At 39.7% G+C, this 14351-nt stretch overlaps 1 protein-coding gene across 3 annotated transcripts in view; it reads right to left on the bottom strand.

The window, feature by feature from the left end:
• Positions 1-14351, bottom strand: part of LOC149146811 (uncharacterized) — a 178654-nt gene that overhangs the window by 103367 nt on the left and 60936 nt on the right. The gene's annotated exons all lie outside the window — the stretch shown is intronic.

The raw sequence follows: 14351 nt of genomic DNA, 5'->3' as shown, positions 1-14351 counted from the left end.
CTTCAGGAGCAAATAAATTCATAACAGGAATTTTCAATCCCCCAACCACTACATTAAGTGGTTGCATGTTTGCAAAAGAGAACAGATGTCTGGCTAGTTCACCTGGTTCAACGATTTTTCAATACTCAAATATATGACTAATAAGTACATCTTGATTGTAAAAGGTCTATTTCTCGTTGGATTGAAACCAAATAGGATGTGTCAACCCAGTCTCCATATTTTATACTGTGTTTAAGCAGTGAGAACAGTTAAAACACGAACATGACTAAACCAAAAAAATGAGTTGGCTACATAATTTACGTGTGCAAATTCTCAAGTTTCAATGCTATTTGTCAAGCAACCTAGTTTTGCCAAATAATACCAACTTCCCTAAAAATACAAGAATGACAAACAAAAGGCATCGCCACAATAGCATGTGTTATGACAATTGCATCCAGTCCACCTAATTTAGTGAGCTTGGACTTACTATGGTATCATACCACTTCCAAAATTCATAAAACACATCAAGTAGTAACTAGCGCCATTATTTATTGAATTGCCATTAATTCCTTAATATTCACAAAGAACAACTGGATGGAATAAGCAAAGTCCCCTTAACGAAATGCAGGAGACCTCTTCCCATCTACATATTAAAAAAAAAGTCCCTTTTAACTTGAAATGAAGGCATTAACACCCAGCATATGTCAAAATTCATTCTATTTTTGAAACTGAAAGAGTAGAAACAAGCCTCAAGAAGGTCTAGGGAGCAAATTTTAACATTAAAGCACAAAACGGGTGAAAGGGTACAATAAAAACTCTGGGATACAAGTTTTAACCATTATATTAACAGCACAGCCTTTTATCCAAGGCTGTTGGGAGCAAGGAGCAGAAGTGGGCAGTGCAATTTTCAAAAGCTTCTGAGAAGATTTTTTATAATATATATTCTAATATACTTTGATACATTTGGATTCAAAAAGACATGCAGAATATCAAATTAGTTGCGGAAAACATAAAAATATAGATTACAGCTGGATTAATAATGATCATGAAAGCATCAACCATTTACTATTTAGTACACATATAACATCAATCATCTGGCAGTTATAGTATATAACATTGTCATCAAATGATCAACCATAAGTTTAACACAAACCATCAAGTTTTAACATATAACATTCATCATCAACAAACTGTAATAGAAACATCCACCACAAAATGAAACAGAGCATCATATTAATTACCAAAGAGTTGTAAATATGCAGTAAAAAGTTCAAACTTCAAACTTCAAAGGTAGGTTCAAACTTCAAACTTCAAACTTCAAAGGTAGGTTCAAACTTCAAACTTCAAAGTTCAAACTTAAACTGTTACATAATGTTTACAAAATAAGTCATAATTGTTAGCAGTGCATTTATCTTTTGCTGAATTCAAGTGTTACCTTCGTTATTGTTTGTAAGCAATGAGCATATTCAGGATCAGGTTGGACTTCTCCCTAGTCCATCTTGATTGTTTGGCATCGATGATTCGTGGACACACTCTCAGAAGAGCATGGTGATATTTGGCATCTTTTGATGGTTTGGTGGGCTTTTCTTCAGTTTGATTCAATTCTCTTTGATGGAGTCCTGAAAACTGCCAAATATGCTGAATTTTGGATGGGGTGTGAATTTTATATTATCGTTCAGGGAGAACCCCAACAACCCTAGAAGCACAATTTGGGTGTGAAGCATAGGGAAGGAGGAAGCTTCTTAACCACAGCTTAGCTTTTATCCTAGCTTTATGACATACATTACCATCAAAATACCTTAACAAGCCAAAAATAAGTATATAGTCAAAAGTCTTCAAACTAATTGTTTTAGAAACACTATAACAAGGTGGTTTTAGGTCTCCATTTTGGGTTTGGTCTCCCTATAAGGGGTCTTAACCCTCTAGAGGGCTACAATGGCACATATAGGATGTGTGTTGAGAGCCATGGACCTCCACAGCAATAGACAACGCTCCATGGATCCCCAGAGATGTTCAGAGATTTCTCGAGATTCACCTATTAGACGAGGAAGATGCACCTGGTTCACCATGTCCAGTCGGCCCCACAGTTGTACCATGCATTTAGCAGATGACCCTGGACTTGTATGTTGATGTGGCATCACTTACACCATCATTTGAGCCCTTACAGATGGTCTACAGGCATCTTCAACCTACTTGGAGACCCATGAGGTTATCACACCCATTGGGATCACACCCATTGGGAGCACCACAGGTTTATTATTTGGAGAACAAGTTGCCAACTCCTTGTCCACTACTCTTGGGAGTCCTATTCATCATTGTGGCACTTATGTACTTCACCAGGCTTCTTAGAAGGCCCAACAACATTTATTATTGATCATTCGGCCTCTTGAGAGGCTTTTTCTTTTGTTTATGAACTAGTTTGGTGGGCTTGTCACCAAAAGCTATTTGTTTTGCACATTGTTTTATCTTAGGGGCTAATGTAGGCCCAAGTAGCTAAATCAAACTCGTTAGAAGTGTATAAATAGAAGTGATGAGGATTCATTTTAGAATCATCACTTGGATTTGGAACTTGTATCTCTTTAGAGATTTTTACTATCCTTCTTGGAGGACAAAATTTTGGAGCATGGAATGAATGTTGATGTTTGGATAATTTTCATGTCTTAGAGCTTCTTGATGGCACGTTTTTTTATGGTTGGATATATTCTTATACATGTAAGTACATTTTAATGTTATTCTTTCTTTCTAATTTGTCACATACATTGTTGTAGGGATTTAGTTATACTAGTGCTTATTTGTTGCATCTCTTATGCGAAGTTATGGAAATTTTGTTTCTGGATAGTGAATGCTTCATGTATGGGCCAAGGAATGTTTCATTACTGAAATTCATCTTGATAAGTCGTTTATCTTGCAAAACTAAGTATAAAGTCTTTGAAGTTGATTTTGTTGTTGCCTTAGTGCCAAGCGAAGTTGTCATCGAGGCCTCCTTGACCTAGAAAATTCGAAGGTCCATAGTCATAATTCTACCTAACTCCAATTCTCCCTAAAGGATTAGGCATTGGTCCACCCAAAGGTGATCATCTTAAACCTTCTTCATCCAACTCCCTCTCCTTTTCTCGGCCTAGCCCATTAGGTCTCCTCGAGCAAAATTTATCTTGCAAACCACCCATCAAAAAGATTCAATCTCTTGGCCCCTACTACGTCGGTGTGTCTCCTAAGTGCCCTCCAATTTTGAAGAAATTTCGACTGTGGGATTTTGAGATATCTTAAGCCCTAGCCTCGAGATAGAATCCTACCCTCGGTTTCCTAGGCTAGAAGCCTCATTGGGACCCTCACATTGTCTTGCATTAAAAATTATTTCTTTGGTCCCTTTCCCCCTCCGGAATAGGTCAAGCATATAATTGGTTGCTAAACCCTACCCCCTTGACCTACCCTCAGTTCCACTTGGTCTCGTGTGGTCCCATACACTATTAAGGGTAATTCTTCATGGATCATTGGGAATTCAAGCATTTCAAGGCCTAGGAACCAACAATATAAGATACATACCCTAACCTAAACCTTGAAATTCCCCTTAAGCCCTTCCTTGAGAGCTTTAAACCTTGCCTCCAAAGCAAGCAAGCCACATATTTGAGTCCCTCTTGTGAATAGGCTTCTAGGATCACCCCTCACCCTATGATTGGTCTATCCATTTAGTGATCCTCATCATAACAGGTCTCCTCCCATCGGTGAAAGTCTATAAAGAGTAGGGAGCCTTAAAGTAGGGAGTCTATAAAGTCTATAAAGAGGTGAAAGTGGGCTATTGCTCCATTTGTTGCCCTTAACCTAGTAGTAGCCCTTCAGCGATCCCCTTTTGGGACCCCTACTAGTTTGAGTGGTAACATTTCTAGCGTCGTTGCCTGGGAGGAAGCAAGTCTACCTCCCTACTAAATCATTGAGGAGTTTATTCATTGATTAATTCAAGTATTCCTCTAGTGACTCCACTCATTCTTAAAACCCCTAGTTTACTTGAAAGCGACAACATTCCTTGAAACTAGGGCTGCTACAAAAAAAGGAAAGAGCCCCGTCACCGGTTGGGACCGCTCATCCCCCTGAATTTGAGGAGATCAATGATCCTAACCCAAAGATGGCAACTAGTTCTATCACTGACCATCCTAAGATGACCAAAAGTGGGAGACACTTGGTTAGTGTCGTTGCCCCTTTGAAATTGAGGGATGATCCCAAACCATTATCTGGAAAATAAGATGGTTACCCAAGTTCAAAGAGGATGCTACTTGGAGTGCCTGTGACTTTGTTGAAGAATTCTATTGGCACATGTCCCCTAGGATGATCTTCGATGAAGATAGGCTCATGATGCTTTTGGCTCTATCACTTGAGGAACAAGCAAGACAATGGTACCTTAGTCTTCCCCCAAAATGCATCAAGGATTATGATGAATTTGAAGACCTATTCATGAAAAGATGGTCATGCAATGCCCAAGGAACCTTTAACATTAAAAAGTTCTATCAAATAAATAGGGGGAGGGAAGACATCCGAGAATTCATTCAAAAGTTTGTTAGGATAGTCTGAGACATCCCTGGTCACTTGAAACCCTTTGATGCTAACACCCTTGACAGATTCATAAAAGTTGTTGGGGGCAAGCTCACTTACACATTAAGAGGCAAGAAACCTTCCACATTGGCCAAAGCCAAAGAAATAGCAATTGAGATCGAAGAAAAACTACGTATTTCAAGAATGGATGCCAATGACATTCCCAAAGCCAAAGTCGAAGCCAAGAAGGAAAAGACTAAAGATCAACATGAAGAAACCCTTATGGCCATCCTTAAAAGGATGGAAAAGCTTAGTGAAGAATTTCACTCACGAGATAGGGTAGTTATGAACAAAATCGTTGAATTAGAAAAGGGCCAAAATTCTAGTTACATTCCAAGGGGTAAACCTTTTCCTAAAAAGCAAAGTGACGAAGATAAACCAAGCTCATCTCAAGTCCCGAACACTTTGGCTCCAACCAATTTCGTGGAGCAAGATCCATCCTTTGAGGATGAGCAAAGTGAGTGACGAGAGCAATGATGAAAATACAGATGAGCAGGCCAACCTTGTAGAATCTGATGTCTTCAACATTTTGTTGGGAGGCTCATACACTCATCCCCCCATTAGTGAGGTCACAATCCAAGAAGAAAAGGAGGAGCCTATTCTTAATGCTGACAATAGTGGGAGATTCAAGGGGGTGCCATATTCACGAAAGGATAACCATAAGGACCCCACAACCTCTAAGGAAACAAACAAAGACGAATCCCCTCCCATGCAAGCCCCTCCAAAGGATGTCCCCTCTAAGAATCCCTCCAAAAAAGATCCCCAAGCAAAGGTCAACTCTAAAAGGATCCCTAAAAGAAGGAGAACATTAAAAAGAAGGAGAAGGGCAAACAGGTTGGACTTAACATTGACTAGGAAACTACGAAAATAACTATACATGTTCCTTTAAAGGAAATTGCAAAACTTCCTTAGCAACAACAACAAATCAAGAAATCCCTAGGTTTCGAAGCGAAAGAATTACCTGAAGACTTACAAAACATTCATATTCTCGATCGTAACCCCAAACATGAACCATTTATGCTCACTTTGGCTATCAATGACCTCTTGTTACATAATTGTATGCTTGATTCAGGGGCTTCCGCCAATACCATGCCTTTAAAGGTCATGAAGCAGCTAAGTATCAGCATCACTCAGCCATATAAGAAGGTATGTGGTTTTAATTCTAAGCCTGTAAAGGTTGAAGGCCTCATACAGGATCTTAAGGTCTCTTTGGCTAGGAAACCTGATATATCCCTTCTCATGGATGTTGTCGTCATAGATATTCTTGATGTATGGGGAATGCTTTGGTTTAGGAAGTGGGGCGCCACTGTTGGGGGTCATGTTCAAATGGACTTGTCATATGCTACTATCCCGCAATCTATGGAACCCCTTTCATCCTCTATAGAGAACTGACTTACCTTACTCATGTGATCAAGCCTAGACCAATCCCTTATTATGAAACACATGAGGTTGAAAAGCCTTCTCCCATTCTCCCTTCACAGGAAGTCTGCATCCTCAAACGACCAAACCACAAGATGAGCAAAAGATAGAAGCCTAACAAACAACACAAGGTCAAGGACCTGGGCTTAGTTGATAAAGAACTGATGCCTGTCAAGATACATGGGAAAGTTGGGGAGGACTATTACTACATTGCTAAACTCAACGATGAACAGTTTGACCGCAACCAGTCAAGTTAAATTGTATCAACACTTTCCTTGACACTTGATATTGTATCTTATGCATGTTAGAGTAGAATGCATTGCATATTTATTTTTGCATTAGAACTAATGTCATATGATAAACTGCATTTGAAAGTTTATTTCTATGAATCGATTTTATGGGTCTAATCCAAGCACGTGCAATCATCAGACGCCACGAAAACATGTTGCCTCGTGTCTTTTTTGTATATTACAGTGTTACTTGGGAGCAGGAGCGAAAGTGGGGAGCAGGAGTGAAAACGGGTGCGGGAGCGACATTTTCAGAAGCTCTGGGATTCTCTACCAAACCGGGAGCTTCTGAAAATGTCGCTCCCGCACCCGTTTTCACTCCTGCTCCCATATATATATATATATCAAAAACATGTAGAATGATGAATTAGATATAAAACAAATAAAAAAAACATAGATTGAACCATATAACAACAATCATCTAGAAGTTATAATCTTCATCAACCACGTCCACAAGTTAGTAACATAGTAACATACAACATATTGAGTCTCATGATTCATCAATCTTAAAGTTTCAAGCTTTCAAAATTCAATATATAACATTTATCATCATTGATCGCCAAAGTTGTACTTGTAAGCTAAGTGTAACCATTACAACAATTAATATCTAACATGAAATGAAATGTTATAAAATGAAATGAAACAACTTCCAACTTTCATGAAGCATCATATTCAAAATTCATTACTAATGAGTTATAATTGCCAACTTCAAACTTAAATTGTCATATATTGTTTAAAAAAATATCATAATAAATATGAAAGAGTCAATAGTTATAAAAACTGGAAACTAGAAAAGACAAGTAGATCTATTATCTATTGCTTATGCTTGGGCCTGTTGCCACCACGAGAAATGTCTAATTTTTTAGTCTTGTTGGAAAATCAGGATCTTTGTCATTACTATCACCATCTAAACATTAATATCCAGAGGTATCTTTGTCATTACCTCTATATTTGTATAGGGATCTTTGTCATTAATATCACCCTCTAAGCATTAACATAAGTTAGAAAAAGCATAGCATGTCAAGTCAAGATTTTGTTTGAGTGATGCGTACATTTTTAGGAGGGTCATGATAGAGGAGTTTGACAACCAATGTCACTAACATCAAGGTACATAGAGGGATTGGTGCTCTTGATTAAATACAAGTTCCATACCCTAATACATGACAAAATTCAATGGAAGCATTGCAATCCTGAAATCCTAAAAAACTGATAAGTCTGCTGGATTTTAATGAAATCTAAAATTCTACTTTCTCCATATGAAATCCAATGAGGTTGAAACCACTCTCAAACATCCTGAGTCATTTCATGGTAATGTTAAAAATTTAAGTAAAAGTGAGAATTTAACATTACCATGAATCGCATATCAATACTAGGGCCATAGGCTTGATCATTAAGCTGCTCCAATCAAAACTTATTTGTTTCTTTGAAAAAAATTGCATTTGAAACATTATTGCAAAAAAAAATTTCAAAAAAGGCTAAACGCTCCCGCTCGGAGCACGAATTGGGAGTAGGAGGGGGGGCACTCCCCCGCAACCCTGGTCTATTATATGTGCAAGTAACAAGTCTACAGTAACCAAGAGATTGTTGGAGTTCTCGTGACCTCTTGTTCCAGCAGCTTCGTCCACTTTCTCGAGAGATCACGTCTCAGTCGGAGCCAGATGTTACGCACCATTTTGTGGGTGATATCCCTAGTAGAAGCCAAAGCATGAGCTCTACAAACACATTTAGCACGTGGGCAAAAGCCAAAGCATGACCTCTACCCCATTATCATGGCCATCGCCCTAGTTCCTATAGGCCCTAGATGAGCCGCCTTTATCATTCAGGAACCCATGATTGTCCAAATCCCTGGTGGTTAATGAACTGCCCTACCTTAAAGGGGATATTCACTGTTATACCTTACACATCATGCTCTTATCTCTTAAGCCTCGAGCAGTGAATCAAAAAAAAATCATAAAAAGCAAAAGGCATATAAAGGGTGGAAAAATCAAGGTCGGGGCACCTCATGCACCATGATTGCTCCCTCCTATACATTATATACCCAAGTGTGGGCTTCCCTTTTATTAGCTACCCTTGTACCCCAGCATGTGGCCCAGGCCTACCCCTTTCATCCCCTACTCCATTCATCTCTTTATCACATGCCACCACCCTTTGAAGAATGTACCTAGTACATACTATACCCTTTAACGGTAGGAACCACCTAATAGGATACTTGGTTAACCTCATTTAGAGCTTGGAGACATTAGCACATGCCAAAGCCCACTATGGAAGGGCATGCCATTATGAAGTGCCCACCTGTTGTCCATGGTTTGTAAGCTCTTTAACTCAATTTCCTTTGATGACTTGTTGTACTGGAAGGCTAGGGGACGCATTGGATCTTATGCAAGATTGCAGATGGTCTCCATTTTGGGTTTGGTCTCCCTATACGGGGTCCTAACCCTCCAAAGGGCTACATTGGCACATGTAGGGTGTGTGTAAAGAGCCATGGGCCTCCACAGCAGTAGACAATACTCTATGGATCCCCAAAGATGTTCAGATATTGCTCGAGATTCACCTATTGGACAAGGAAGATGCACCTAGTTCACCATGCCCAGTCAGCCCCAGAGTTGTACCATGCACTTGGTAGATGACCCAGGACTTGTATATTTGATGTGGCATCACTTACACCATCGTCTGAGCCCTGACAGATGGTCTACAGCCATCTTCGACCTACTTGGAGACCCATGAAGTTACTTGTGTGCCCTCACACCCATTGGGAGCACCACAAGTTTATTATTTGGAGAACAAGGGGCCAACCTTTTGTCCACTACACTTGGGAGTCTTAGTTATCATTGTGGCACTTATGGACTTCATCAAGCTTCTTAGAAGGCCTAACGACATGTATTATTGATCATTTGACCTCTTGAGACGATTATTCTTTTGTTTATTAGCTAGTTTGGTGGGTTTGTCGCCAAAAGTTAGTTGTTTTGCACATTGTTTAATCTTAAGGGCTAATGTAAGCCCCGAGTAGCTAAATCAAACTCATTAGAAGTGTATAGATAGAAGTGATGGATTCATTTAAGCATCATCACTTGGATTTGGAACTTGTATCTCTTTCGAGATTTTCACTATCCTTCTTGGAGGACGAAATTTTGGAGCATGGAATGAATTTTGATGTTTGGATAATTTTCATATGTCTTGGAGCTTCTTGATGGCAAGTTTTTGGATGGTTGGATAAATTCTTATACCTGTGAGTACATTTTAATGTTATTCTTTCTTTCTAATTTTGTCACATACACTGTTGTTGGGATTTTGCTATACTAGGGCTTATTCGCTGCATCTCTTATGGGAAGTTGTGGAATTTTGTTTCTAAATAGTGAATGCTTCATGTATGGGCCTAGGGAGGTTTCATTACTGAAATTCATCTTGATGAGCAATTTATCTTGCAATACTAAGTATAAAGTCTTTGAAGTTGCTTTTGTTGTTGACCTGCCAAGCGACGTTGTCTTTGAGGCCTCCTTGACCTAGAAAATTCGAAGGTCCATAGTCATAATTCTACCTGACTCCATTTCTCCCCAAAGGTGATCATCTTAAACCTTCCTCATCCAACTCCCTCTTCTTTTCTAGGTTTAGCCCATTAGGTCTCCTAGGACAACATTTATCTTGCAAACCACCCATCAAAAAGGTTTGATCTCTTGGCCCCTACTACGCTCGTGTGTCTCCTAGGTGCCCTCCAATTTTGAATAAATTTCGACATGGGGGATTTTGAGATATCTTAAGCCCTAGCCTCAAGATTGAATCTTGCCCTTGGTTTCCATGGGCTAGAAGCCTCATTGGGACCCTCACATTGTCTTGCGACCCTCACATTGTCTTGCATTAAAAATTCTTTGGTCCCTTTCTCCCTCTGGAATAGGTCAAGCATATCATTGGTTGCTAAACCCTACCCCCGGGTCCACTTGGTCCCATACACCATTAAGGGTAATTCTTCAAGGATCACTGGGAATTCAAGCTTTCACAAGAATTTCAAGGCCTAGGAACCTCCATTATAAGATACATACCCTAACCTAAACCTTGAAATTCCTCTTAAGCCCTTCCTTGAAAAGTTTAAACCTTGCTTCCAAAGCAAGCAAACCACATATTTAAGCCTCTCTTGTGAATAGGCTTCTAAGATCACCCCTCACCCTATCATTGGTCTATACATTTAGTGATCCTCATCATAACGGGTCTCCTCCTATCGGTGAAAGTCCATAAAGAGTGGGGAGACTTAGCAAAAGTGACAATGGGCTATTGCTCCATTTGTTGCCTTATCCTTGTAGTAGCCCTTCAAGGATCCCCTTTTAGGACCCCTGCTAGTTTGAGCGGTAGCGGGAGGCTTTTAAGTAATGGGGCCAATGTGTAGTGGGGTCAACTGGGAGAGTTAATCTCAACCACACATCTTGAGATTTGGGGATTAAATTTTATCCATTGGATCCTAGGTTTAGGGATTCAATCTTTCCTAAGAGACAAAAGGAGAAAAGGGAGGCTCATTCTTCACTTCACACTTGAGAGAGCATGAAGAGAAGAGGAGAGTTGAAACTTCAAAGAGAGAAGGAGAAATTGCAGCCATGGAGGGAGAATGAATTCCAAAGCATTGACTATACAAGCAACACAATAATCGAGGAGCAATGGCATGTTTTTCTAGGAGAGGGGCTGCACGAATTTTGAGGAGATTGGCATTGCAGAAATCAAGGCAGTGAGCTTGAAAACCAAGGAGCATACCAGCATGCAGTTCGAGGAGGAACAGCAGTAGTCTGTCCCGAAATTCGAGGCACGAGTTCCAGGACTATCACCTACAGGCAGTGCATTTTTCGAGGCATATTTTAGCAGCAGTTTGTCACGTATTTTAAGGATGTACAATCATCCATTTGCACAGAAATTGAGGCACCTTCCAGCACAGAAATCAAGGCTGATATTTGGCACATTTTCATAGGAGCTGAGCTGTGAGAAAATGCAGAAATTTTGGGCATGAAAATTTGCTGAAATATATGAATTGTTCAGTGGGCACAAATGTCTAGAAATTGCATTTAATGCTTCAGCGGAAGGGAGATAAGTACTATGTTTAATTTTATGTACTTAGACTAATTTCTAAAGCAATAAAATCCTACTTTGAAGACCAGTTTTCCCCAAGAGGCTGTGAATTTTTACCAATAATGCATCACATGATTAACCATCAAAGATAAAACACATGAATGCCAATATTTTAAAGTGGAAACCCAAACCGGGAGAAAGCCACTTGACCGTTTTGCTATCAACTTCAATTTATTACATCAACTAGTGCAGACACCAATCCTTTATAAGCACCAACTTACAACTTTCGTAGGCACTAACCTACGAGAAACACCCATTCCCCAACTGAGCACCAACTCAGCAGAATTCGTGGGGACCAACCCATAAGAGACACCAATCTCCTAGTTGAGCACCAATTGAGCCTCATGTTGTTTCATGGACCTATTGTGAACAACTTTTTGGTCCTCAAATCTTCAGTGAATCGTCATCAACCATGCAATACTCATGTTTGTTCCTTCAAGCTCGATAATAGGTAAGTGTCAGTTGTCCTTAGTTCTTCTTCGGCAACATGACTGGTACTGCTTACCTTGTTGTCACTGGTCTGCAATTGTCACCTTTGGCTCTGCCATTGTCACTGTACTTTTTGCCATTGTAGTTTTACTAGTAAACTATCCATGTTTGTCCACAACTAGGGTTGTGGCCTAATTCTATTAAATACCTGCTGTCACGGTTTTTTGCTATAGGTTTTACCTCTGTTGAAGCATGTAACTAGCTTCAGTCTTCATAATTGCACAAAGAAAATTTTATTATTAAATAAAATGACTTATTAAAGCATGGGTTTCATGCTTGGGTCAATGTTTTCTAGGTAAAAGTCCCCATTGAGAACTTCTAGGTTTTGTCTCGAGTCATTAAAGTCATTGTCATTATTATTAGACCCTTCCTGGGCTTTTGTATCATGTAAAAAGAATTATTTTTGCGTCAAAAAGGTAATTTGTCACCTCCACACCAAGTCAGCCCTGCCCTCAACAAGTTGGCCTGGATTAGGGCAATTCGAACTCACAAGAAACGTGTATATTGAGCAGCTCGACTTCATTTGGAGAGTGCATCAACAAGTTCGATCTCTAAGAAGTAGCATCTGGAAAAGAGTGCGAAGTTGCAGGAGGAGGAGAAAAGTTGGGAAGAAGAAAATCGAGTTTTTGGGCTACCTTTCTCTCAAATTTGTGAAGATATTGGGTTGAATCTGGGGCCAAAATTCTGTTTCTGTTGCAGGGTCAAAGTTCTGAAGCTAATGGCTTGAAAATCTATTGTTGGGGCCGAAATTCTGATCTGATGTTGCACCTTGAAGCGTTGACACTTGGTAAGCTAAGAAAAAGACATCTACAGAAAGTGAGGGTTGACTTGGTGGTTGGAAGTGGTCTTTGTATAGGTCTAGAAGTCTGGAATTGTCTCATCTTGATTTGAATCTACTGAAGGAAGAGTTCTTGACTGGGTTTTCCCCTTATAGGGGTTCTTCCCTGGATATGCACCTACATCTTGTGTCTCTTGTTCTTGTGATCTTCATACACATAATTTGGTAATAGATTGATTAAAGATAAACTAAATAAAAGTAAAAGACGCCAACATAATTCACAAGTAATTATCAAGAAAGAGGAATCAAACCCTAAAAACTACTAGCATTGATTTCTCAACAACCTCAAGCTTGCCCCACCTCCTTGTTGTTACTAGTTAGGGTAATCACAATACCCTCCAACAATGCAACTACTTCACAAACCCTTTACTCCTACAAGTGTCCTCTATCACTACTAGAGGTAAAGACTCTACACTCCACAGTACATTACACTTTTCAACAAACTCGGCCTTTGTCACATGTTAGGAATGCACTCGGCCCTACCCTACTGTTGAAGGTATCCTCCTTGGTTTTGTTGTACACAGTTACTAACACTCTTCTCCAAGACTTTACACACAAAAGTATACTTCAAGCAAAGCCCCTGTCACACCCCTGTCACGAAGATGCATTCAACCTATTTGATCTGCTCCTTTATGCACAACAAGCTCGGCCTGTAGCAACAGAAAATACCTATAGAAATACACAATATATAGGCGAAAAACAAACCCTTAATCCAGTACCCTTCTTCCTCAGATCGGCCCTAGCACCACCACAGGGATATCTCCCTCAAATCTCAAGTTGATTAAATGCATGAATGAGCAAAATGTGTGCTATATTTATAGCGGTCATGGGGGGCCTTATGGGAGCCAACCTAACCATGAAAAACTCCTTAACAGAAAAATGTTTTTTATGAGGAGCCGACATGAGGGAAACTTTATAATCCTTTTTAGAATTTGTATTGCTTTAGAGGTGAACTTTAGCTAAGGGGCATACAAGGCATGTGAAAACTTTAAAAAACTTATATCTCTTCAATCATGAAGAGTTTCAATCGTGAAGAGTTAGAAGGCGTGCCACCAATCACCACAAAGATCTTGAAACCAGCGATCTAACTATGGAGGTCTTGCACACAATTATGTTGTCCTTGACATCCTTATTCAAGAATCTACTAAGGGGCTCATTGACTCCCCCTTGCTTTGACATCTTTTAGCCTTGCTTAAACAACTCAACACTTCTAGCTTTGACATCAATGACAACATATCAACAATCTTCCCCTTTGTCATTGATGGCAACACTCCTGCCATTTCTCCCTTGTTCAGTATTCTCTCCCCCTTTGACATCAATGGCAATTTGGGTGCTCCCCCTAAGCTTGTGCTTCCATCTAATATAGTTTGTCCTATTGAACATTTTTAAAATAAGGATATGCCTTGAACCCTCTTTACAATGGACTGGCATCGCTTCTTTCTTCCTCATCAATATTAGGAAGAGAAACCTGTGAAAAAGACAAACTTCTGCTGGCCTGGCAAATCTTGCAGTGGGAATTAGAGTGGCAACATTTCAATGGACAAATTGCAATTCAGAAACCACTGAAGCGCAACTCTTATAAGACCCTTCAAGAATCGCTGGTCTTGATGAGTCATATGCTGAAACGAGTCACTCGCATAGAACTCGCGCAT

Source organism: Pinus tabuliformis, chromosome 9, assembly GCF_031772625.1.
Source record: "Pinus tabuliformis cultivar Carrire ecotype Pingquan chromosome 9, CPIR1, whole genome shotgun sequence".
NCBI lineage: Eukaryota > Viridiplantae > Streptophyta > Pinopsida > Pinales > Pinaceae > Pinus > Pinus tabuliformis.
Note: the sequence above shows the minus strand (reverse complement) of the source record. Positions and strands in the feature narration are given on the sequence as shown.